The sequence below is a fragment of the Pelmatolapia mariae genome, linkage group LG7, assembly GCF_036321145.2.
Source record: "Pelmatolapia mariae isolate MD_Pm_ZW linkage group LG7, Pm_UMD_F_2, whole genome shotgun sequence".
NCBI classification, from domain to species: Eukaryota; Metazoa; Chordata; class Actinopteri; order Cichliformes; family Cichlidae; genus Pelmatolapia; species Pelmatolapia mariae.
Genome location: NC_086233.1, coordinates 49,734,985 through 49,761,642, shown reverse-complemented (window position 1 = coordinate 49,761,642; position 26,658 = coordinate 49,734,985). Strand labels below are relative to the sequence as shown.

The 26,658-nt window shown below is 40.4% G+C and overlaps 1 protein-coding gene across 5 annotated transcripts in view; it reads left to right on the top strand.

The window, feature by feature from the left end:
- tjp1b (tight junction protein 1b) overlaps positions 1-26,658 on the top strand; it is a 71,167-nt gene that overhangs the window by 20,580 nt on the left and 23,929 nt on the right. The gene's annotated exons all lie outside the window — the stretch shown is intronic.

Sequence of the window (26,658 nt, the reverse complement as noted above, 5' to 3'; positions counted from 1 at the left end):
CATTATTCCAGGGTTTCTACTGTTATCTTGAAAGACTGCTGAAATTGAAAAGCTGAACAGTTTCTCAGTATTCGTGTCATCATCCATGTACAGATGGAGTGGAGGCAGCTTGAGATTCAAGTTTGGCTTCAAAAGAAAAAGTACTGCATCATATTAGATTGTATAGTAGTAGCTGTCAATATTTTGCTCCTCCACTATTATCAAGATATTAAATAAATGGTATAGCACTGTTGAGGAAAAACACAATTTTTTATAGCTTATTAAAGCGTACTCATAAATATGAAAATATCACTGCTAGTTAGACTGCAAACAGAGGTGAAACAAATGCCTGACATTTATTTAATCCTCAGCATAACTGACGTGTAAAAATGCTGCGATTCTGTGGGGTAATTTCATACTTGAGGTGTATTAGTGGTTATATAACAAGATAAAACATGTTGATGTTTGCCGGACACAGTCAGGCTCCATGTCGTTCCGTTTCCAGTCTTTATGCTTAACTAAGCCGACCGACCTGCAGGTTGTGGCCCGATAAAAGACACATTTTCTCTCAGTGACATTTAAAATCAGCTCTAAAGTTTAAAATAAAGTTCAGGATGCTGATGAATATTTGAGGTTTATGTGATCCAAAATATATAAAAACGGTTAGATTATGTTTTCGGATCAAGCCACACACAGAGACACACATACACAAAACACTCTTTTTATATTCAGAGCGCAGGTGTCTCAATTGTTGAATCCACCAAACTGTTCCTAAATGCTCAAAGTAAAACCTGTCACATTTTTCCTTTCAAATCCGTAAAGTCGCTTTAAGTTATCATGACATGCTCTTTGCAAAGCGCTTTTTGATACATGAGGCATAACAATGAGGAGAGCGGCTCTAATGTGCGCAAATCAAAGCAAACACAGTTGTAACGCACGCATTCACAGACACAGCAGTAGACTGCTGGAGGGCCTCAGCCTCAGGGGAGCAGTATCGTGTTGACAGCTCGGCGATGACCTGACTATGAATTCTGCTCAATTGTTCCATCTCATTAAAGGAAAACCTCTCAGCAGGTTTAATTATTAATACAAGGATTGGTGGGCAAAAATAATACCAGCCCTTGAGAACATGAGTTTTTATTGCCTCTAGGGTATGTATGTAGTTTCTTTTGAAGTGTTGTAGTTTCTTTTAAACAAGTTATAATCACATAAAATGCTTTTAAATACTATTAAGTGTATTTTGAGAGCTTATTTTTAGCTTCAGTAAGCAAATAGCAGCATATAGCACAGTTCGGGTTCATGGATTTGTTATCAGTGTTGCAGGTATTTGTGATAAACCACATACTGGAAGCTGTTTGACTTGAGGATGGCGTTATATGAAAGAGGATCCCCGGTGTTGCTGCAATCCATCTGAACTGAATTTCACAGCAATCAATCCTGTAATTGTTGAAGTATTTTGCCCAAAACTATAAATCACGACCTCATGGTGGCACGAGAGTAAAAGTCAGAGGATTATGAGAAAAAAAAAATAGGATTCATCCTTATTTATCCCCTGGTGATCATGGGATATCTGCATTAAATTTGCCTTTGTATAAATCCATAAAGTAGTTGCAAAGATACTTTTATTTCAATAAAATGAGAAACTGTTGGCCTGAAGTCACTACTGTAGGATTCAGCATAAGCGCAATCCATCCAATACTTGAAATGCTTCAGTGTAAGTGGCGGACCAATTGAGTGACAGGCTGATATTTTTTTTTTTATCCCTAAAGCCATTTAATTAACGTGGCTAAAAGCAGCGAAAACCCTCCTGCATAGTGAGTTTAGCGGCACATATCAGTCATTGTCTGCACCGACAAAAAAAAGAAAGAATTGTCATGATTGACTAAACAAAAGACCTACATTTGAAAAGTAATTACAAAATCAACATTCAGTTCCCATCCAGCAAACCTGGCGGTGATATGGTGGAGGCTTTTAGGCTGTAATTGACAGATTAGTGGTGGCCTTGATTTTGAGCCATGCATAACCAACCTAAGCTTTCATTGGAATAAAAAAAGCAGCGTGGCGTCTCTGCATTCTCGTTTCCTATCACGCTCTGTAAGTCATACTGCTGTCATTTGTCTTTATGACCTACCGCTCAGAGAGGATACTTGAAACAGCCTGAGTGGCCACTACCTCACCAGAGACTGAGAGCTCAGCTAAGGGATCCTGGGCCTTTCCAGGGTATATTTCTTTTGCACGGGCTGCGTGTGCAATAGAGGAAAACTTGCTGACTTGCCCAAACTCAAATGCAGCTGATGGAAGTAACGGTCCGCCTTACAGTGAGTGATGACACCGCAGGATGCTGAGCTGAGGAACAGTTTCCGTTACATCCCGCTGGCATGTCACACCAGACACAACACTGCCACTGAGCCTCTGGATGATGTGCATTCGTTTTATACAATCCCGCCCCCCAAAAATTTAAAAATAATGTAAAAAATCTTGCCTGTTTGGCTGATTCAACACATGAGTAAAGATATTAATCAACTGAGTGTATGAATTCAGGTCCATAACTATCATTGCCCATCAGTGTGGAGCTAAATAATCAATAGTAGTTAAGACTTTGTTTATATTGATTGCTTCTTTTGATTGCTTTTCTCTCTTGATAGTCAGGGGAGGACTTTGGCGCGTGGCCCACTCCCGCTGTCATTTGTATTGGCAAGCAGTGCACTTGTTCACAGAAAGCTTGAATCAGATTTTAGTGCTAAGGCTGCAGAAAGCACAACAGAGATGGAGAAGGGGGGGTTAACTACAGTCTTTTTATGCACCCAGTGCCTTTGTGTATGGCAGGAGTTATTTTTCCATGTTCACGAGTGACACTAACTTTGCAAAGCAGTGTTGCACACAGTGGAGCACAAAATCACATTTTCGTTATCATTTACACTTCTAAAATCTTTGACTCCAGTGCTCTAAAAAATACATTGTTTGGTGTATTTTGTTCCTGAATGTGCGGCTCTTTGCGTGCGCTATGTTACATCAAACATCTTTTACAGACGAGCAGAAAAAGGCCGTGTAGCCTTGGTGCAACTGAGCTTGCTGTTTTCGTGTGTGCGTTGATTTTGGGAGAAGATGTGTTTTTAATGCAGTGTTTTTCCTGCTCTCTCAGCTGTTTTGGAAAATGTTAAAGGAATGTTTGCTGCAAAGGCTATAACCAGGTGAGCTGCAGAGAGAAGCTATAACTGCATCAGCAGGGAGGAGATGCAGCTAAGCCAAGATAAAAAGCACAATTAAATTAATTACTCCTTAACTGATCAGGATCAGTCACTACCTGGGCCCGAGGTTTGCACCGGTCAAAGCCTAATCTCTTATTAGTTCTGCTTGCCTTATTCCACTCTTAAAATCCCATCCTTGGCTGCAATCTGCCATGGACAGAGGCACTCCCCCCCCCCACCCCTAACTACCACCTAAAAACCCCAGCGTAAGCATTTATTCACTGCTCAGTCTTAGGAAAGTGCTGCAGATGCATTTACAGAGAGAGCAACTGCAGCTGAATTAACCAATCTGCATATTCAGGGGCCTGTTACCAGGAGATTGTTCCCATGTGATGAAGGAATGGAGGTGCATAAGAGCGGGAGTGGAGGGCCGCACCTGAGCGGGACACACCACAAGGGCTGTGGAAAGAGAGGGAAAAGGAGGGAGGAACAGTGCATAGGGGGTGGGTGCAGGAGATTTATCACGACTAACACAATGGAAGGAGGAGAGGGGAGGAGTAAGGGGGGTCATGGGGGAAGCACTGGGATTGGAGCAACTGATTTCCTCTACATGAGGCAGGTCTGTTATGTAAGAACAGTCAAATGGATGATTTTTATGTCCTGTTGGTGATAAGCACTTGGGGGGTGGTTGGAGGTGATTCAGGGGGCTTATATGTGACACTGAGTTTGAGCGGACTATGTGTGATGCTGCTGATGGGTGTATGTGTGATCCCAAATGCTGTGCGGTGGGAATGGCAGATGTTGAGGACGTGTCTTGGGGGTGTGACCCGAGAACAAGGCCTATCTATGTGTCCTCAGTTAGGACATCTGGTGGGGTCAGTTAAGGCTCTATGATGACACTGCACGTTGCTTTGTAGCATTTGCTAATTCACAAAAAATTGTGCATTTTGACCCCTAATTAACTAGTTATTGCATGTTTTTGTAACGCTTCTATTTCTGTCAGCATTTGCGATTTCCTCTTGTCCAGAGTCCTTGCTTGTCAGTGGACAATTTGAGGAAAATAAATTGTGCCTCTGAATTGTTGTACTCTAGTCCCTCATCTACAACAAATCATCTCAAAAGAGAAGACTCAAACTCACATAAATTCCAACAACTCTATTGACTTTTCCACTTGATTTATGATAGGGGCCGAGACTTGGGCAGCGGGTCCTGTGTGCAGCTGAGGTTTACTGAAAATGTTGCACTACACCAACATCTCACACACATGCACATTTCCTGTTGTAAAAATACAGCCTCGATCTATTACCGCCACAATAAAAGACCCTCATTACGATGTTGGCTGATTTTCAAGGAGGACTCAACGTTCATGTTGATGACCTGAGGGTATGGTCAAGTGAAGGACACCCAGCAGGATGATGTAATGTTTGTATGAATCAAAATGGTGGCCATGGTGGGCAAGTCAGGCATGAAGAATGGAAGAGTGATGAGGCTGCGCCGAGACAACTTAATCAATCACGAGGGTTGTGGACGCGCTGCAGATTACATTGTCCGCTGATTGATTATCATAACATGAGCGCATACTGGTTTTCTGGAAGCAAATACATTTTACAGGCAGCAAAAATATATGTTGCATTTCCCAGCTAACACCTCAGAGGAAAATGTGATACTAATCATATCCACAGATGAGTCATTGCATTGCTTATTGAAAAGGGTTTAGAATGATTTATTATGATAAGTAAATAATTAATGAAAATGATGACAGTTTTTTCACCATCTGATGGTTTTATTTAGTCCAAATACACTGAGTCTCTCTCCTGAGAGAAACATAGGTTTTAAACTTTTAAGAAACTAGTTCCAGCAACGGTGTGATTATTTTCTAAAATGAAATGGACATCAGTAAGTGATTATCACAAATAGCTGCTGTTTTATTGTCTAAATAATAACCTTCCATTGTGATAATGCTATATTGTGAGCTTTTCCCTTTACTCATTAGGTGTTTACATCAAGCAACATACTCGTTGATAGTATCAGATCATACAAATTCAGGTGAATGACGATCCAGTCCAGATGGACATTGTTGACATTTACTTCTGTCTTTGGTAAAGAAGGAAGTCGATATGTTGATGTCAGGCAACAAGGACAACATCAGCCAATAACAACACCAATATATCAGTGCACCCCTAGCTTCAAGTACTGTAAGATTTAACATGTCACATCATGTTAAATGTAAGGTTTTACTTTACTGATTCATATTTCTACATGACAGATAGCAGTGTGTGTTTGTATTTTTTGTGTAGTTAGATGTGTGCACGCTTGCTGTGTAAGCAGTGCGTCTGTGTGTGCTTCTTGCAGCCTGCCATGTTGCTGTACATGTAGGATGTGTGTTGATGCCCAGGGAGGCACCATATGCTGTTTAGGCTCAGGAGCATCCCATCACGGCAGACCCGAACAGCCGCAGCTCCTTCATGTGTCTCCCTCCATTAGATCGCGCGTGCATCATCCGCCAACATGGGCCTGCAATCACGCAGATCCACTCTCCTCCTGCTTGTGTTCACGCCATCATGAATAATTCTTCATATAGATTTCTTCTTGCGAGGCTTGACACAGCCAGGTTCAAGACAGATAAAGTGTTCCCCTGAAAGCCTGCAGAGGGCAGAGTTTTACTACTTAAATGCACAGGAACAGAGTGACACATGCTCTCTTTTTTTTTTTTTGCACAGCTGACACAACAGAGAAAAAAAGGGGGGTTGGATGTTGGGTTTAGCTTTCACATAGGCACTAATGTTAAGATACAAATGATCGCTACAAGAAATGAACTGTGCAGCCACAGGAAGTGGTAGAGTTGATTGCTGAAGCAAATTTATTGCATTAGGGGGACACCTTCAAACATGCACTCTATGCCCTGATTTATCTTTTTCTCATGGGATCTGCCAGTGACTTAACCTGCACTTTAGTAAAAATTATTTTCTAGTAGAAATGAGAAGTGGAGATTTATAGCATGGTCTGGCTTATTTCCGCAGTGCGGTAAATTACACCTGGGTGATTTTTCTCCCTTTTTCTTCCTGTCTCTGTTACCCCTATCAACTGCCCTCCAAAATACCCCTTCGGTCTGGTCCAAAGGGACCATCTGATTACAGACCACCTAGGCCTCTAATTGCTTTACTATCATCCCGAGCAAGGTTTTTCTCTTTGGAGCAAGCCAAGGATAGACAGCCGCTTATGAATCCAAAATAATTTAAAGTTCTTGATGATGGGGAATAAGAAGCAGCCACCTCATAAATTTAAGTCTTAAGTGATATTTCACATCCTGGGTCACACGGTGTGTAGGTGGTTAGGCCTTAGATCACAAGATTTCAGCAGTTCCTCTTAATGCACGCTGAAAATTAACACATTGGTGCCATTCAGCACTCTGCAGAACCAAAACTGGTCCTTTAAAATCTTTAATTCCCCCTCGAGGAATTCAGCTTCATGGTTAACAGTTGCATTTGCTCAAAGGCAAAACAATTTAGCCCCCCACCTTACTAGTGAAAAACCTCTCTGTCATAACACGCATCCACATTAACTGATTGGAATTGTTCATCTTTATTAGCATTCATGCTCCCTCCTGGGATAAACATACTTAGGTGATTGCTTCTTTGCCGGTGTACATGATGTCGTTTGATCCAGAGGATTTGGATGCTGTGGTAGACTGTTGTCACATGATCCGCAGGCCGGGGATGTGAGGCCATTTCATGTCACCTGATATGTCTGAGCTCTCAGCTGTTGGTGGGAAAATGAAACACAGATTATAGGTTCATTTGGGGAATCTTGGAAAATATGTGTTTCCTCCCCTGAACATGATTTTAGCTTTTAAAAAGCACGAATCAGTAAATCCAGATTTGTCCTTTCTCAATCACATCCTGAACGTCCATGGTGTCAGATGGTGTTTGTGTCATTCCTTATTTTCCACTAACTGTAGCTCAGAATGCTTGCACCAGTTTATTAAACAGGCTACCTGTGTTTAAAGTGGGAATTTAAAAAAGATAAGACACTTATGTAATAGAGTATTTTCTGGGATAGCATTTTTGATCCGGTGCAATAATACGGATGGTGCAAAAGGCAAATTCTCCACAGATATACGGTGACAATTTAGCTGCTCCTTTGCAGCAAAAGCACATTTCAAAGCAGCCATTTGGCAATTCATGTGATAATAAAAATAAATAAATTATTAATTGCATTTAAAGGAAGCAAACCACAAAGACAAAAGTGAATCATTAGCTGGGCCTTACATAAAAGCGCAGTACTCAAAAGGTTAAACAGCAAACAGCTGCATGATTATCATCATAAATGCTATCTATATTTGGATGCGGGAACTGAATATTACACTCCAGATTAAATATATACATTATGACTGATGATGCAATCACAAACTGTAAAATGAGCTTCCAATCCAGGTACCAGCAGCAACATCGTGTCTCCTCAAGCCTTCAGCTGGATTTTACCGCTCTACATGCTTTACAGAGGTCACACTTTATTCATCCATAAAACGCTGTTTGATGGGTGCTTTTCTTACCTGCTGACTTTACAAGATGTCTCCTACTCGTGAGATCACGAATGACGGCCTCTATGTGCCGCGCTTCATAACGGCACGGCCCTCTGAAAACCTTTCTGTCCTGAAGTAATGGCTTGGCTGTCACGTCAGTGGGATGCTTTCTCATGCTAGAGGTCAGTGATGTTGACAGAGGACAACACAGAAATCGCAGAAACACAAGCCACTGTACAGTAGCCAGCTCACTCCGTTATGGGATTACACTGATGTACTCCAATTTGTAAAACCAGCCACTGGGTAACAAGATAAGAAACACAAAGTTTTGCGTATCATCTTGCAGCTTTGGCAACATGGAGTCATGGAATATCATATATTATTCCACGTAGCTATTGGACAAATGCATTTATTTTCCTCTGCTGCAGTGCTATGTTTAACTTCTGTCATGTCATTTGATAGCTGTGGTCATTAAAGCACATAGATGGCCACGCCAGCCTTTGCTTAGTCGGCTGTTTTCCTGACCTGTACAGCCGAGAGGTGACTCACGTGCCGTCAGGGGCAGTGCACTCTAAAAGCCAGCCTGCTGTGAATTTCTAATTTGCTTTTCCACTCGTGTGATTCGTTCCCACTCTGGTCATACTTTGCTTTGGATCCTGTCTGTGTTTTTAGATGCACTGATGGGGGGGAGAAGACGCTGCATTATTCTGTTGCACGGCGTGTGAAACTCCCTCTGTGCTGTTGAAGTCAGTGATGCAAACACTCTTGTAGCAATAACAGAGGGTACGTCAAGGGCTTCTGCAGAAATACATTAAGAGGCATGAGCTCACATCAAAGCTGCTTCAATTCACAGACGCAGATGGCAAAACAGGACATGCATTTCAAGTATGGTTTGATTTTTTTCTGCTTACAAACTTTGAACATTGTAATGTGTGACAAGAACTTACAATGATGAGTCTCATCCTCCAGATACACATCACACTCTCAATTACTTCAAAAGGTTTTGCTGTTATCACAATATAAGCACAGAAAAGTTGTAAGTTACATCTGCTGCTCATTACACTTTGCTTTTCCACACGACATCTGTGCCTGCCTTTGTTTATCTAATTCTTATGACCTTGGCCAACACGCATTCTTCCATTCAAGATGCCCCTCACCTCCCCCTTCTCCTTCTGATCCTCCAATGAAATCTGCAGCGATCTCCTTACGTCAGCTACATTGCAGGACCTCTGTGCTCCTCCAGCATTATATTCAGGCCCTATCTTCTCCTGCGTTCATTAGTGCCAGAGGTAGAGGTGACAAGAACGGTCACACATTCTCAAAGTGATAAAATACACAACGGAAGGCGCTGCAGGGAATTAGTTACTTGTGGAAACGCTAACAAACTAAAGTGCATGCGATAGAGTCTTAAGAGTGGAGTTTGGTGCAGTGCACAATTTACATTCAGCTGTATATTGATTAAATCTGTATGCCCCCATGGGAAGGAGTATTGAGCATCGTGACTGTAGGCTGGATTTTAATTCTATCCTCTGCATTTTAAATGGCTTTCTGCACCATGTAGTTACAACTTAAGTAACCTACCTCAGCTTTTCCTATAAAAAAGTTTACGTTTGAGGTTGTTAAAAGTAATAGCTAAATAGATTTCTTGGTGACACAGTTTGCATTCAGAGCAACATAAGGAAGGCATCTAATCACACATGTGGAGAAAGGCATGTGGGATAAAGCGTCCTGTCCTTGTCCAGTGAACCCTACAGATTTGTTAAAGTCAATCTTTTGAATTACTGTTAAGTTCTGCTATTTTTTAGTGAGATTATATAGATCTTGAGGTTCTGTGTCTGTAACTAATGAATATGTGTTCTAGCTTTGTGTTAAATGTTTACAAATGTTGTTTGCTTTAAAAAAAATCTTGGAGTGTCTTAGTTTTGACACTAGCGAGTACTGCGGCATGTGAATGAGCTGTGTTTTAAAAAATACTCTCATAATGTTGGCAAAAAAGCAAAAAATACTATTTTAAAACTACACTTTTAAAAGTATGAATGCAAACACTGCCAATAGCCCTGTCATCCTCACACAAAAATACCTCTCTGTACTTTACCTTTTTGCACAATATGAGGCAAAGAGGGCAGACAATTTGGTTTAGTGCAAAGCATATTACCTGGAAAAAGGGGGGGAAAAGGGCAGTTTGGTGGTCAAGACAAATATTAACTTCGAAGTTAATAGGTTTTTACCGAATTGCCGTTCTGGGGGTTATTCATGACTGACTACACACTCACAAGCTTTTTATTGACAACAGAAAATTTGTTAACCTAAATAAAATGAAAATTTACCTGCTTTTTCTAATTTATTTGACCAAGCGCTGATCTGCTGCCTAAACTTGTGTTATTATTTAGATTAAAATAATGATAATTAAAAAAAACCCAAGCAATAATAGTGTCCCCTGTTAGTCAATAAACATGTTCACCTAATGTGAAATTTAAAAGGCTTCTCGCAATCAATGCATTAATTTAAACCAGATTTAGTTTATCTAACGTATAGGCTAATAATAAATTTAAAAAAGTGTAATTATAACAAGTTATATGAAAAAACATTAACAATCGTCGACGGTCCACTTCAGGAATATCTAATTACATTGATATTTATTAATCGATGACAAAATAACAGTCGCATTAATTACTCGGGTCCTAAAACTGGATAATGATATGTTCACCGCAATCTGATAAAGCGTCTTCGGCGTGTTTTCTCCATCTTCAACGACGCGCTGGAATGGCGCTTCATGTTGCTGGATATCACTACTGCTGCTCCTGCTGTGGGCAGCCTCTCTGCTCTGCATCCCTGCTCTCCTCCTCCTCCTCTCCCCCCGCGGATAAACCGGAATGGTTTCTTCCAGGCGAACCTGTCACTGTCGCCGCGGCGGAGCAGGCAGCCGAAGTGTGAGCGCAGGGGGGGGGGGGCAGGCTTCATCCACTGCTTGCCATTGCAGTGCGGCGGCTGCTGCTGCTCTGGAGCCACACCAGAGAGACCCCTTTCCTTTTATGTGAGATTTTAACAAGCACGCCGAGAGGACCATTGCTTACACGAAGGTGAATGGTTATCTTGATTTTTTCCTCGAGTGCGTTGTTGGGGAGCGTGTTTTTCTTTGCAGCCGTAGGAGTTGACTGGATGTGTCCCCCTGCGGGTACAGGCGAACGATAACGGTGCAAGCCGAGGTAACTTAGCTACCTCACTGCTACCAACTGCATCTGCGCGCTATGCTAAGGGGTTAGCAAGTTGCCACGCTAACGTACCTCCTATTTGAAATGGCCAATAACGAGGTTCATTAACGTATTTTATGTGGGACATGCATAAACGGTCAGAATAAGCTACAGAATGCCTTGCGTTAGAGCTGTCATCGAGCGGACGGGTTATTAAGTGCGTCCAGGTAAGATTAGCTGGGAGTAGCTAGCCTAGCTGCTGGAACAAAATGTCGGCCAGCTAGGGGGCTGATTTGACCAAGAGGGTATAAAAGGGGCACAAGATTTAGTGTCAGGGTGCAGAACGCAAGGAGGGAGTGGTAATATGAAGTCAGCTGCTAGAAATATGACATGGGTTTTTTTTCTTCCTCTTTGTAAATTAAAGGGGGAGGTGGTGCGCTGTCTCACCTTGTTCTGATGTTCCGTTAGTAAAAAAAAAACGAAGTGGGATTTTTGGGAAAGTTGTTAGGTCCTTAGCTGGGATTAGGTTAGTGGCACTGGACTACCTGCTCGCCTGCCCCGCTGTCGTTACATTTTAAACATGTCATAATAATACCAGCTATGTGTGTGCTTGTGTGTGTGAGGGGTCTTTGATGGGGATAAACGACTATTTGGTATGGCGCATGCAGGCTAACTTTCATTGTTAGTTTCCATACTAACCAATGGACAGCTGCTAACATGAACTGAAGGCACCAGTGTTCACCTGTTTAGTACTGATTGATGTAGGTTTTTTTTTTTTTTGCATGTTATTATCACTTGTCTCGTTTTCACATGTGCTGTAACCGATTTAATTTATGTACAGAAGACACTAGCATGTTAGGACGTGTATAAATATGAGGTAACAATGAAGATGTGAGCTTCAGATTCTGACTTGATGTTATCCGGGATTTTAGTAATCGAAATATCCTGTATTGACTCTAATTTCTTTACCTTATCCTTCCAAAAGCTTCTTAAGGGATTTCTAAGTCAGTTTAGCTGCAGAGGAAAACGATCAACCACCTCTTTCTGGTGGTTCGTTACATCTCACAATCTTGTTTTGAATACAAAACAAGATTGTGAGATGTCTAAGCGTCACTTCCGGCCAAGATGCCAGGTATTAAATGTGTATGAAGTTCTGTTATGTTTTTTGGAAAAATATAGCAGTGGTCCTGTCATGCATTTCACTTGTGTTGTTTTTGTTAATACAGTCTATGACTTTAGCACTGAATGCTATTTAACAATTGCAGTGATTTTTACCCTATCACATATGTAATTACTGCATCTTTTACTGGAAGTTTTGTGATTCATTGGCGCACATCTTCATCTTGAACTCCCTTGTGCGTGTGACTAAAATGTGTAAATGCTGGCGACTGGCATTGTGATAGTAACACTACATGAATCTGCAGCTGGGAAGGAAAATAGATTTGTCAAATGAAGTGGGAGAGTCATACTACAGATGATGTTTGTGGTTACCCTTCAGATGTTTCATTGCACAATCCAGTTTGCGTCTTTCTTTCCCTGCTGAAAAACAGATCAGAACACAGAGCTGTACAGGCAGCGACTCTGGCAAACATGTTACTGTGAAGAAGAAAATATCAACCCAAGGGCAGACATACATGTTGGTTTGTAAGTCATGTTGCCCTGAGCTGTCATGGGAGCAACCATCATCTGAGTCATTGCGGTTTTGGAAGGACAAGCGCATCTGATATTTTGCCTACTTAAGTTAAATTTGACTGACTGCAGCTTTGTAATCCTGTGTATTTATAGAAACTGGCTGGAATTAGGGGCTTATCTGTTTGGTGGTGACAACAGACATACTAATGAGACTGAATTACTGTATTTATGCCATGTGTTTATACATGCTGCACCTATAAACCTTGGTTTTGCAGATAGGACTATGCACACAGATTACTTTCATATAAAAGATATCAACGTGGATGGCCTCTGTGCAGATGATAAAGAATGTGTTTAAATTAAGGATGCTGGAAAACAATGGCTGAAAATGTTTTATTAGAGCCCAGTCTTGACTGTTGGGTGCTGATACCAATTTACATTTTTAGGCTTATGTATATGCAGACATAAGTCAAAGCTACATTAACAAGGAGAAAACAGAGCCATTGTTTATTAATTTACTGGAAATGTATTGTACAAACTAGATACCTGAAAATGAAGGTAGATGACTTCTCGTAAATTAAGTGTGACTTTTCCAATATTTAAAATGAAAATATGTTTTTAGGCTGTGGCTGAATATACTGGCTTTTACCCCATCCAATTTGGACTGTAGGTAACTGGATTCAGTGCCAACCTGCAAATCTGCTGGTGCTGCCGCTGCTAATGTTAGCCACATTTAGCAAATAATATGACAATGCATGTGCAATTTTGTGCACGCTGCAATATGCCACACATTTTAATGGCTTTTAAAATAAATTGAGAAATGTGATTAGGGCTGCAGCTAGCGATTATTTCAGTAATAATATAATAATAAAATAATAAGAATAAAAAATTAAATTAATCTTTACTCTGTGTTCTTGGAAGGCTTTATGAGTTCCTGTACATGGGTTTCTGTCTGTGCAAGTGAATGAGTGAGTTTGTGTCTGTTAGCCTTTAAGGGAGAATGTGGTGGGTGCAATGAATAGAAGCCAGCGTATCAGCACTCTGAAGTTTGCCCTGTGCTTTGATGCAAAGTTTCTGCGCTGCTTAAAACAAGATGTTATGATGGTGTAGACGTTAATTAATATTAACAATAATTCAGTGTCCAACCTAAAATCCCGCACGTCAGTGGCTCAGTTTTACTGGCCCATGTACATTTTTATTGGCTTGTGGAAAAAAAAAAGTTTTCATTTTTATATTTTTAAATATATTAATGCAATTTAATTGAGACAGTGTTTTATATTATTTCACTTTGAATCTGAAAAATGTTTCTGAAAAAATCTTGAAATAAATATGGTCTAGTATTGCCATGCCCATTTTCGACTCGCCCCCTTTCGTTTCCATGCTTACTGAAGGCTGCCGTCAGCCTTCAGTAAGCTGTATAATTTAAAGGTGCCATCAGACTAAGTTAACAGTTAATCTGCAGATTTTAATAACTTCTGGAGGCTTACTGCAGACTTTTCGCTGTGTAAAACAAACGGCGGTGGATGGAGCAGCTACAAAGTCTGTTTTTCTTCACGTCTGAGTTTGTTGATCAGGTGCTTTGATGAAGGACTCCCGCTCGTTTATCCCAGTAAAGGTTTTAATAATGATTACTGGAACAGCGCTGCTGTTTGGACGCTAGAAACACGCCGCTTTCTTTCACGTCTCAGTAACGGCTCCGCCTCTGTCCTCTTCGCGGTGTGTAAACAGACTCTGTTTCCATGTTAAAGTCATCATCACTGCTGCTGTTGTGTTGTCAGTGTTTCTGTTTAAAGCTGGAAGCTGTGTGGACTTAATGTGGTCAGATTTTTTAGTCACACGCTACTCCTAAATACGTTTGTATTGCTGGTCTGTTTTAGTCGCAAACGTGGGAGAGACGCTCGCTTTCGCGTTTCCATGGTGACAATGGCGCGCTTCAGAGACGTGCCTTAAAGAAGCATCGAGAAATTTTTTTTATAATAAAATTATTCGAAATACTCGTTGCAGCTCCAAATGTGATTGATACTCATAAATGGTTCTTCAGTAAAAATGCAGTATTTTTGGACTATGCCTAACTTAAAATCACCTCAGCTTTGACTGTTTTGCCAACTTTAGATGAGTCATTGGTATTTTTTAATCAGCCAGGAAATGAATCACTGGGAAGGTCCCTAGTAATTAGCAAGTTACTGCAAAAGATGATACATGAATATGCACCATAGTCTCATAAGCTGTGATGCTGACTGTGCTAATGCTAAGGCATTGCAAACAATGAGTTTCGTATCTCGATATACGTTCTGTGTAAGTGCAAGTGCGTGAGAAGTGTTCCTGCTGATTTACCCATTGTGTTACACTGTAAATAGTTTGCATTTCAGTGCTAGTGATAGCCTCAGGGGGCCACTAGAATAACAAAGAGAGGAATTAATGAGTTAGCCTGTGCTATTTTGAAGAACTGTAACATCTGTGCTTACATCTGTCCCAACATGTTAGTGTATCTTACTATAAGGATTACAGTGTATGTATGTGTCTGTTTCCTAACTCCTAGACACGTTAAGCAATCTGGATGAAACTTACTCTCTCTCAAGGTACCAGGATTATCAACATCTATATAGCTTTTGGGAATTATTTTTATAACAATTAAGTCTATACGTATTATAAATACTATTTGCGGTAGCTTATTTCAGAACCAACAGCTGCATTAGCTGTTCGTAAGTTGTTGTTTGCAAATGCATATTGATAAACAATTTGTAATGCAATGGCACTTTTGGATCACTCAACTGTGTCGTCATGCATATCTGTAAATAAGTGTACATCAAACAGTGACACCAATAGTTCCTGTAATTCTTACACAATGAAAATGTACCTTGCAAAGAACAAAAATAAATATATATATTTATCATGCATTTGTTTGGCAATTACCATCTGACTGTGTAGAGTGACACAATGAAGACAAAAAGAGTAACATGTTGACTTAACATACGTGTTTATGCCTTAATACATGAACAAACTGAACAAGCACCACAGGCCTGGCAGGAACTTGCCACAGGGCAGGTTTTTGCTACTATAATGCACTCGTGGTTTTTGTCCATTTTTTAAAAATTCATTATTTATTTGTCCAACTGTTTCCACAACAAAACATAGTTTGAAAGTAAATTATATTGCATGTGTTTAAGGCTTTTGAGTTAGCATTTTGTAGATCAAGCTATAAATGATGGCATTTTGTTTCTTATGTACTACCTCACCCTTGGACTACATTTTGGAGACAGTGTTAGTAGATCGATGGGTGTGTTGGACATGAAAAGGTCATTGCTTTGATCCGTGGCCAAATTTAGACTTCCTAGCAAACATGTTTTAACGATATGTCATTGAAATCCATGTTCTCATAATACATTTGGCCTCTGTCTGGTCATATGGCATGTTTACATTGTGGTTATAGCTCCAGTTACACAGAGGCTAGCTTGTGTAAATCAAGGCTGTCATAAATCCCGGTGTGAAGGGGATGTGGAATTATCAGGACGAATAGGCTTGGAAACTCTTTCATCAGTTTAATTTCGGCGTGAACCTCCTTTTTCTTATAGTGTAGAAACCTCCCTTATCATTGCTGTTTCTCTTTGGCTCTGCTGTCCTCATTTCAATCACTGTGATGAAGAGGAGGTGGGGGCAGGTCAGTGGCTCAGCTTATCAGCACATTCCTGCCTTCTTGTGTGCTCTGTGTGGGGCACTGATAACTTCCACTGGGATGATTGAGTTCAGGACCAGATTTCCTGCTCTATGTGTTCAGGACACTCTCGGGCTCTGGTTAGCATCACTAACTGGTGCTGTGGGGGCTGCAAATGGCCTTAGCTCACATTAAGCCTCCATCCACGTGAGTGAGTATCAAAACTTTTAAATTATGTTGTTATAGTTGGTGGGACATAGCCAATAGGAATATACGTATTCAAATTCTTTCTTCAGAAAAAAAAAAGAAATTGTTATTTTTACTAAAAACAGCTATATCTGATTTTAGCAGAAATCGTCTAAAAACGCACCTGATCAGCATCTATGGCAATAGCATCCATGATACTAACTCTAAAGAGGTAGATATTTGCCCAGGGGGTCATGGGAAAACTTGGGGAAAAAAGAAAACCGATTAAACATTAGATCTTGGAGTCATCCCAGTAAATGCTAGTGTCTCCCATAACTGCATGACTTTCAATTAAATGTTTGCTATCATAATTGGACACATCAGTAATTTAGAAAGGAAAATATTTTGGGAAGGTTAGGGTTAGACATCACTTAATGCAGATTGGCATATATGGCATTTAACTTACAAAACGATTATTACATATACTGAGGCAAGTCTTCCAGTCAACTAGAGCAGGGCGATATGGCCAAAAATATTTATCATGATATATATTTGAAAATTTGCGATAACGATATAACTGACGATATAATTAATGCGAGACAAAATACAACTCCACAACTTTACTAGCACAAAAAAAACCCATCCATTTATTTTCACTTAAACAAGCAGCTGTTTTTTATGTGCATTAAAGCTATATAAAAATGTAACAGTGCAAATGCAAATTCCTTGCTGAAAGTTTAACCAAAAGGCATTTCCAGTAGAAATGGGCTGACATATCCTGAGCATAACCATGTATAATATCCACTGAAGTTAAAAAGAGGTGCCTTGCAACATTAAACTGCAGTGTGCCAAATAAAAAAGTCAAATACGTATTTCTCGGACCATAAGGTGCACGGGATTATAAGACACATTAAGCGAAACAAAGCAGTCAGATAAATCAAACTTTATTCAACTCATTCTTCTTGCTTCCTCCACTTCTGTACAATTGATTCATTAATGCTGTGTTCTATCACAGCTGCTGTATTCCCATGTTGTTGCAGTATATTAATGACTAACCTCGTCCGTTTACAGCATCCTGCCATGCGATTGCATTTATTTCTAACCATCAGGAACCTTCACGTTAACTTTTATCGAGTGGAAAAGTGTTAGCGTTCATCCTCCAGCTTCACTGTTTATGTTATGCTAACATAGCTGTGTTGCTAGCGATCACGTAGCACATCATTATATACCAGCTAGCCCAACTTCAGTAACCTTACAAACGTCACTGCTGTGTAGCTTCCTGTCTTCATTTATGTTTGAAGTGATAGGAGAGCTGTACGTTTGAATTTTTTCAGAAATATCTCAGTCAGAACATGGTATATCATGCTTAGGTAACTAGCGAAACTAGCGAGCTAACTTCTGCTAACTTTCTGCTAACTTCTAACTCCGTTAAATGTAATAAATTCTGTTTTCATGGATGCCTGGATGTTAAACTTAATAGTTACACCTGGTAAAGCAGCAATGCTGATGGTTTTATTAAAGATGAAAGAATTTAGACAGTTTTTAACTCTCAGTTAATGCTGCAGTGTTCGTTTGACTGTGGGAATGAAGTGGATGGAGTTTAGGACCCAGATTACTCCCAGATTTACGAGCACCTTAGTCCGACAATTACGGCAATAACGACGGCCCGCTTGCATGTTCTACAAAAAAAATGTGCTTTGGTGGGTATCTGATGGACAAACACCAAACCAGTTCCACTCTGAAGTGGCACCATTTTTACAAACCAATTCTGGTTCATCCGTTTTACTCAACGATCCGCTTTCTCCCCTCTCATTCTCCGTTACCCATGCTTTTTCGGCCATGTGCGTATGAAAACAAAAGCACTGCGCATGCGTGTTTTACCCATATTCTATCGCGATATTTCATTTTCTAATCGTTGCCTAACATTGTACCGGTATTACCGTGAACGGTATAATATGGCCCAGCCCTACAGTCAACTCACTCTGTTGTCCATTATTTACTACACCACATGTGCTGGGTTGTTGCCATGTGTTATGCGAGAGGGTGCAGAAAACAACAGATAAAGTTAAGAAGTACAAAATGTCCCTGTGATGAAGCAACACATGTCTTGTCTCATTTGATGAATGTGTACAAGAAGAGGAGTGTTGGGCACTTATGACAGCAGCAATGTGGCAGCCAAGGCTCTAATAACAGCTAATTATCATACTGTCTAAACACTAATCTGGAAACATGTTAATTGCAGTGTTGACTGCTAGTCTTGACGCTTAGCACATTAAATAAGATTTGCCTGCAGACTGCATCCATTTCAGGCTGAGAAACCCAAAAGAACTTTGGCCTTTCATGTAGTTTCATATTCAGTCTTTATGCCCAAACATCACCTCTTCAAGGTAGGATCGTGTACTATTTTGAATTTGAAATGTGTTGTTACTAAGGAAACCTAAATAGTGAAACATAAAGATGCACTTTAATAGAAATCCAAGCACAGACTAAAAGCAATTAAATGATCTGTATTCTTTTGTGGTTTGCAATGTTTTCCAGCACCAGTTTTAGTAAAAGCAATAACCGTGATATTTAATGTGAACTGTGAACGTACAGCTCAAGTTTCTAACGTTCAAACACAGACTGCTGCAGACGTTAATATGCTGTAAATATGAGTTCAAGTTACTGGAAATAGAGCTGTAGTTCATTTAAATAAGGGAACTGGCGGTTCTGTAGCTCAGTATCTCACTCAGGTTATGCCAAATATTTAAATGTTTTAAAATAAATTTTTAAAATTCTTTACATGATAAATATACACAGAGTGACATTTAAAGCATTTTTGGACCCCATTTTTTGACCCTGTAGATGTGTGTTTTGCTGTGTGTACACATTGTTTAAAGAAGATGTAGCAGTGGCAGGACCACCAAGTCTTCACAGTTAGCTGCTCAGGTTCTTTACATTCCTTTTTAGTTTGATGTGGAAATAATTAATTTGGAGGCTGGGAGGCAGGAGCTAGTGGAGAGAGCAAACTATGTGTGGAATCTGTCACCACTCTCAGGTTCAGCTGAGAGGGATGTAAATTTAACTCTTCCCCCCCTTCCCCGCCGGTGACTGGGTGTCTGTCAGGCTTGTCCAGCTTTATCATTATCCTGACTGATGAGTGGGATTTCATGTCCCACATGGCCTTAGTTAGCTGTGAGCTCATGTCCTTGCATACTTGTGAAAATCTGCTGCTTTTTTTGTTTATTAGTCTATTTAAATTTGAATGCTTGGTCAATGCTGTTTTACAATATGAGAGGCTGAAAAACTATTTTGTTGTAATAGTTGGTGTGTTTGTTCATATTTTTCTTTTTATTGTGGTGCATATTGTTCTCCACTTCCTCTACCAAATGTGTAATAACACAATGGTAAGCCATTCTCAGATGAGTCATCCATTTACTTTGTCTGGGTGCACAGTGCATCTGTGTCAGTGGTCACTGCTGCCGAACATGCTCAAAGGGGGCAGTGTAAAGATTGGGTATGCAAATGATGCCCTTATAGCTGTCTGTAGTGACTGTCTCAATAAATGTCAGAAATTTTAGAAGTAATGAGCACTCTGTGACAGGCAGTAAAGGAGGTTTAAGTGCATGAGGTTGAGTGGATGGTTTATAGTTTAATGTCCAAAAAAGCACCCAGAGCTTTATGTGGGTAGCTGATGTCGTTGTGAAGGATGAAGTGCAGAATAAAATGCTGCTACTTCAGCCTGTAATACAGTAGAAGTACAGTAGTTTTTGATGCTGCTGTAAAGTGAAGGGTAACGCCATTCCATTCCTTGATGACCACTCTTATCATTTCTTATTGGTGGCGAAGGAGACAGCAGCTCTCCACAGACTTGGTGTGTGTGTTTGTGTGTGGGTGGATGGGTGGCTGGGTGGTTGGCATATAGTGCAGATGCCTGAAGTTGCCTTGGGATGAATTCATATGTTTGTGCAACCATGCAGATTGTCCTTACAACAGGAATCATTCAAATCAAAACAGTGTAAAATGACTTGACTACTGAAATAAACGCAAGCACCCTTATGGTGTCTTACAGTGTCCTCTAAAGGCTGCTTGATTATATGTGGACCACAAACACTGGATTGTGCTTCAAAGATGCACATAAATGTCTCCACAGGGGGCGATCCAGTGGTTGGATGGTGAAAACGCAAACTGCAGCTCCACATAATTCCCTTTTTCTCTTTAATAGATTTTTTTTTACTGTCTCTACTGCAGCTACAGCAAAGAGCACGAAGTACCTGCACAGATTTGTACATAGTTAGATGTCATGGGTAAGATAATATTTCAGTTAATTATAACAATAATAGGTATGTGAAGCAAAACAAAAAAAAAGAAACAAACACATTAGTTTGTGTTTCTTATTCCCAGATGTCTTACTTTTAATCTTAAAGATGCTTGGGCTTAGCAAAAAATGCCCTATAGTATACGGCTGACTGAAAGCAGCTGGTAGCTGATTGAATGCACTGATTTTGGACATTGTTACTGTTAGACATTAAAATGTCAGTCATTTAATATTGTTCACATTTGCACTCATCTGAAATGCGCTCATATGCAAGTTAAATGCCAACAGTGGAGATACCTGCACTGCAGAGGTTGCATTCTTGGAAGTCCCGTTTCAGCACGCTCGTTGATATTCATTTCCAACTCGTATCGCTAGGGAGTAGCTGTGACCATGCACAACACATGCTCCCTTGCCTAAACAGACTAACTGGTGATGTTTTTATGATGAGCATGGGGAGTATGTTTTCATGTTTGTAATTATAGCTAAAGCGCACTATAGTTGGTTATATAATGTCCCTGACTGAAGCTAGAGTTGCAGTTAGAGCAGTCTGAACCAGTGCTACAAAAGTGACAACAAACAAAACACAATGATATTTTAGCTGTTAGATGTTCCTGATTGAACATTTTACTTTACATGTTAGGTTTTTGTTGCTTTGCCTGGCTCTCGTATTTCCCTGTGTGGGTCTTTTCATTTCATGTGCAGTGTCATCAATCTGTTAATTTTACCCAAAGATTATATAAATGTCAGATTTAAAGGTGGTTGTGTTTTTGCTGTAATCATGGAATCTGTGAATACTGACCATGAAGCTAACAGAACAGCCAATCCTCTGTGGGATTTCATTAACACAGTTAGCATAATTTATGCATGTAATGCAGCACACCTGAGAAAAGCAGGAGATGGAGGGAGGTGGTTTGTAATGTCCCACATGCTGAGCGAATTGGTGGATTCTGCTCCAATTTAACACGGCAGCTCAAGGGTTAAGTCCGATACAGCAGTTTACACTGCGGATGGATGTTCGCTAGTACAGAGGAGTCCCATGCTGTAGCGGAACTGCAGATCCCACACAGATCGCTGCCAAGCTGGAGGGGATTTGTTTCGATCCCCTGAGTGTGTAAGGACAGAGTTAGAGGGAAGGATACATTCAGAAGGAAGATGTTGGTAGAGGACACAGACCCTCGTGGGCCAGAGGAAACCTTAGGGTGTAGCTGCGGGGTGTGTTTTATAACCCCTCACCTGTGGTCGTAATTTCTGTGGTTTCAAATCTAACAGAAGGAAAGAGGAAGGTGGGGGCAGTGTCCCTCGTAGCACTGATTGGTGCGGTCATGCACTGAGGCTGCTGATGTGCGTCTGCAGGAATCTCCTGCTGGATTTACTGGGGAGTAGTTGGAGTTGGAGACGCTTTTCTCTGTGTCCTCTGTAGTGAGCAGGATGAATTCATGTAAGTACCTCTAATCTTCTATGCATCAGTGTTATCTGAATACTTATGCAGCAAATAGATAAAAGGAGTAAAATTGAAGGAAAGGGAGTTTCACAGTTTCCTTTAGATAATACATGTGCTTCATGGCTGCTGATTAACTTTTCTATCAGTCTTCTGGGTTTCTTCTCTTGACCTTCGTATCGCTCTCCTGCATCTCTGCCGCTGTGTTCCCTCAGGTAGAGATCCGCAGTACAGTGTCTTTCCATGTTGTATGTGTAGAGTGTCACTTGTCTCTCAGGGGAACCCTTGACTGGCACTAAGGCATGGGCTCTCATTAGCATTGGGCTATGCTCTCCCCGGCAGGAGAGTTTTAGCAGTTGTCAGCACTCCCTAGTACATCGATTTCAATTGCTGAAGTGATCAATCATCTTATTCTACTTTGTTGATTCATTGCCAGCAGCCACAGCATTGTGTATTCACGTTGTTGTTTTCTTGTATTTGGCTGCAGTGTAATTTGAAAACTGTCTTGGAGAGAAGCAAAAGGGAAAGAATTGTTTTAACTCAGCAGTATGTTTATTGCTAGGATTGAATATTTAAGCTTGCAGCAGACCTGGCTTCATTTGGCTTTGTTGCTGCTAATCATGTGCTGATGCATGTGAACAAAAATAATTGTGAATTATTGCTTTCAGCCACCTCTAAACCTTTAATTATCACGTTTTATTTGTTTCGTCTCATTACTACTCTTGAAATTTGAATAGTCACGTTTTCATCACACTGGCACTGAAACAGATTTGTGAGAACGATCAAAGTCTCTTTGTTTTCCTCAGACCTTACAGAGAAATACAATAAATAGGCAGTACAAAGAGAGAGTGGATGTATTTTCTTTGCAGTATTTTATCATTTGTTTTGGTCGACTTGTGGCATTTACTACAACAAGAACCTATTAAATGTTCCTCAGTGTTCATGCTGCAAGGTTCCCCCCTAAATCACTCTGTTGCAGCACCACAACAGTAGAATTAATGAGAGCTATTTTTAGCTACTCTGGTCCCAGAGCGGTCAGAATTGAATAAGTCTCTGCCTCACCCCTAAACCATACTTCAGCACAAAATCGCACAATGTTGCCTCAGTTATAACAAAATATCATTTGCTTTTTTTACGCAGAGAGTTGCGTTTTTTTAAGCAGGGCTGTTTGATTATGGTAAAATAAATATTATCATCCTGATTGTTTGAAACAATTTAGAGAACATAGTTAGGCTTATCGTGTGTTTTGCTGAACTCTTTAAAACAAAAAGTGTATCCATTTGGTTTATCTCTTTAGTTTTCCTTCAGGCTCTCTCTCTGTTATCTTGGCTCAAGCTTAACCAAACCTGCTACAGCCTGGCAGGGAGGGAGGTTTTTGCTTTTAGGGGAGGGTTGAAGGTCACCGCTGTAAAAGGAGAGGGGTCTGCTCGATTCAGTGACGCAAAACAAAACTAGAGCACTATTTTTATTTTTATGTTAATTATATTGTTTTCATAATCATTGCAAGCCAGGTTTGTAGCTGAACATTTGATTAGTTGCAGGCCCTTTATTTGAAAGTGACAAGAATTGTCACAGCTCCCTGCCAAACTGTCTGCTAGTATTTGCCAAGTAGACAAAATTTACTGTTTCGCTGACTTCAGAGAGGACCTCCGGGGCACACAAGTATATGTAAGTTTGTTATTGCTCAGTTTTATTGCCACTGGCATACAGATAGTACCTGTAACAAGAAGCCATTTGCCCCTCAACTTGCAAAATACACATGTGCCTTTTTAAAAATAGATTTTGAGCAAGAAAGCTAGATTTAGCTTCTTAAATCTGAACGTCATCTGTTTGTTTGGAAACTAGGTTGGTCATTTTTCACGATTTTTGGTTTATAGAGCAGCTAAAGGGGTAATCAGGAAGATGAGCTATGATCAGTAATGACAATAATTGTTAGTAGCAGTCTGTAATTGATTTACAAGTGGAAATTAAAAGCTTGAAAGACTGCTGGCAGAGCAGTATTTTATGGACATGCTATAATAGTTTGTTCTGCAGAGGAATAAAAAGCCCAGTGGTCTCATTGATGATTACGTTGTTTTACCATTTGTGCATTGATTTGACACAGTCCCCTTTGAGCAGAGCTTTCCTCTCCGTTCTCCATCTGCATTAAAGTCCATCTGTGTTGTAGTGCTGGCTCCCAAGTTGCCTAGTTGTAATCCCCCAAGCATGACCCAACCAACATGGTGTGTCTCACTGTGGAGCGGCTGCCAGGCCTGGCTTTAGCTTGAGGCATGAAGCCTCTCTTGGCACCAAATTGTGGCTGTAAAGGGTGTACACATTATGGCACTCAGTCACGGGATGTTGGTGCAACTTTACAGCAACCTATGCTCATTTCACTGAAAACAACATACCTTACTTTGTGTTTACTTAAAAGAAATTTTTTGGACATTTTTGGAACAGGAAATGAACATATTTGTTTTTAACAAATATCAAGTCACTAGTTCACTGTTTAGATCTTATGGCAAAAAAATAGTAGTGCTCATTTGAGCCACAAAACTTTATGAACTTCATGAATTGATTTGGCCCTGTCTTCATTTATTTTTCTTTTAAATTTACCTCCTACAGTTTAGAGGAACCTTCAGACCTGTCCTGAAAGGCCACTAGAAAGCCACACAGTTCCCCCTCTGTTACCAGAGCAACAAGCTCTGCAGGAGGAGGAGGTAGCAAAATTATATCCCTTCACAGTGAAAGGTGTGTGCATGTGATAGAGAGAGAGAGAGAGATTGTTTTTCGTCTTTTTCCCTTGGTATTCAGTCCTTTTGTTTAGTCCCATTGCAATTTTTCAGTGATTTATTTGTATTCAGTGGAGCTTAATAAGCATCCTTTAAACATGTTTTCCAGACAACTAAATTGACATCTCTTGCTACCCACTCTAAAACATTATACGTTTGTGGGCGTATGTGTTTGTGTTATGCTGCATAAATGCTTATAAAGGAGTTTTGAAAGTCTGACTATCAACTGGAAACACACACCCCCAATTTATCAGTTAGAAGCAAGTGTCTATAAATTTAGGCAAAATGTTTGAGCTCTTGGCGTCAGCATTTGCACAGTGCTGATCAAGAAGACTGGGGCATAAATCCTCCTCCCTGAAAGAGCAAACTTTCTAGCGGGAGATCATTCCTCTGCTTTCACCAGACTTGTTTATATTCAGATGCCCCCCACCCCACCCTTTCTCAAGAGCAGATAATTCAGTGTGAAAGGCCAGGGGGAGTTCCCCTGTTCAAACTTTGGTTCACCCTCCTTGTGTGAGCCCCACTATAAGCTGCTTGAGGAGTTTGTGACTGTTGCTGCCAAGCTGAGCACGTCTGGGGCCACTTGTGGCATTTTATTTAGCTGCCTGTATTCCCAGACGCCAGCTAATCTTTGGCACTTGGCCGACAGGTCGCAGCAGATATAAGGATGATGTGTTGAAGGAGGCCAGGGTGCTAAAACAATAAACGGCACAGCAGCAGTTGGTCAGCTAAGCTGCTGCCTCTGAATATGATTTCTGCTGTACAAAAAAAAGTTGGACATTGTTTTCTTCACATCTGAGTTACTTTTTTTTTGTTCAGACATTTGCTTCTGCAGCAGCATGGCTGTTGTTATTTTCAACTTCAGAATCTCTGGGTGTGTTTTTAGTGTTTCTCATCACACACATTTTGGTGATGACTTAAAACTGTGCAATATTGCAAAATACATTTTGATAGTTTAAAAAAGGGTGTCCCTGAATCTTAACTACTGTGTAAGGTTGATTAAATTGTGCGTCCTTGGGCTCACAATCCCTTAGTACCATATATTTTTTTCTGCCACACTCTGATGGGGGATGAATTTGGGGGTAAAAGTAATGGGATGGGTTATCTTGTTTTCATAATTGATGGATGCCATTAAGGACAGGTAGCTTTACTGATTAAAAATGATTAACTGAACATCCCTATTCCCTATATGAGATTTCATCATAATATTTCCACACTAGATGTGTCCTGAGAAATCATAGTGGTCTGTAGTTCAGTATTTGGCCTGCAGACCATCCAAGATTTTTAGCTGTTTATCGCTCTTTGTGGCTTAATAGCACTTCCATTATCAAGTTGTCATACTGATGTGCTGCAAAATGGCTTTCAGTGTGAAACTGGACTGACTCTTGCTAGATGTTTTGCGTTTGAAGCTGCCAACACGTCGACAGCAGTCTCAGTGGCAGGTCTAAGCACTGGAACCAATGCTCCTTTTCAGCGTGAAGAGTAATCTCCCTTTGCTCATTTTTCATCACATTTTAATGTACCACAACATGAGATTTCTGCATAGGTGGTTATACTGTAAGCGTTCGAGGTGTCAAAGAAATAACCAGCAAAGCAGAAGGGGATATGTGTGGCAGTCTCACCTATTAAGATCACAGGGCTAGGATCATTTTGCATGACAGATGGGGGTTATTGCATTAAGTGCTGTGATGGTGGTTGTAATTTGCTCCAATGGGAATGACCTCGTAGTATTTTATATGCAGTCCTTGAATGTCTAATGTGTTGTGAGATTGCAGTGGAGGTAAAATGATACAGAGGCAGAG